We start from the raw sequence: 950 nt of genomic DNA, 5'->3' as shown, positions 1-950 counted from the left end.
TTTTGTTCTTGCCCTTTTACTCTTCTGTCTGTGCTGTTTTGTTCCAACTGTTACATCCGTTCTACAAAAAAAAAAAACGGACTGCTAAAGCTGCACCAACCAGAGGTGTGGTCAATGCAAGTGTGGGAAGGATTTATTAATTTTTATTTATTTATTTGTTTATTTATTTATTACCAAAGGATACTGTTGTATCTCTTCTAACTGGTCACAACTGATGAATGAAAGCTTCATTCCATTCATGCCATCTTCGGTTAATACAGGAAGCATCTTTAAATGCAGTTAATGCGGCAGTTTTTCAGGTCACTTTGTTATTATTAAATGATTGCGACTTTATGATGAAGCATTTAGTACAATTTTGTCATTTTAATTATCTCTAATACCGTAAGCCTGTATTCTTGCCCACATCTAATATGTTTTCTTCCTTACAGTTCTGTAAAAGTACCCTTTCTGAAAAATACGAATGGTGCATGTTTTTCATTAAGACAGTATTCTGCATTTCATGTTTTCTCTCTTCCCATCTGCTTCAAAACGGGAGGCAGCTGTTCCAGACTTCAAGACAGTTGCTCTTTTGCACCACTGATTTCATCAATGTAATGACAAAACCGAACTGGTCATGTCGAGTGCAAATAAAGCTTCATTTTCCTCAATTTTGTTTGTCCTGTTAAAAATGGAGTGTGGAATGCGCCCATGCCTGCCTACTGACTGGCATACAAGCTGGTTGAGACGCACAACAAGAATGTTATTCCTTCAGCCTGCGTAGGACTAGCTGTGCCAATGTCTTGAAATTGATGCAGTCATGCATTTGTGCCATTAACGGACAAACTAATAGGGACCGATAGACTGGTAGACCAGTAGACTGGCAGAGACCAATAGACTGGTAGCCCATCAGACTGGTAGACCATCAGACCGGTAGACCATCAGACTGGTAGACCATCAGACCGGTAGACCAT

This window comes from Dermacentor albipictus, unplaced genomic scaffold, assembly GCF_038994185.2.
Source record: "Dermacentor albipictus isolate Rhodes 1998 colony unplaced genomic scaffold, USDA_Dalb.pri_finalv2 scaffold_15, whole genome shotgun sequence".
Lineage (NCBI taxonomy): Eukaryota > Metazoa > Arthropoda > Arachnida > Ixodida > Ixodidae > Dermacentor > Dermacentor albipictus.
The sequence above is the reverse complement of the archived record's forward strand: the minus strand, read 5'-3'. Positions refer to the sequence as shown.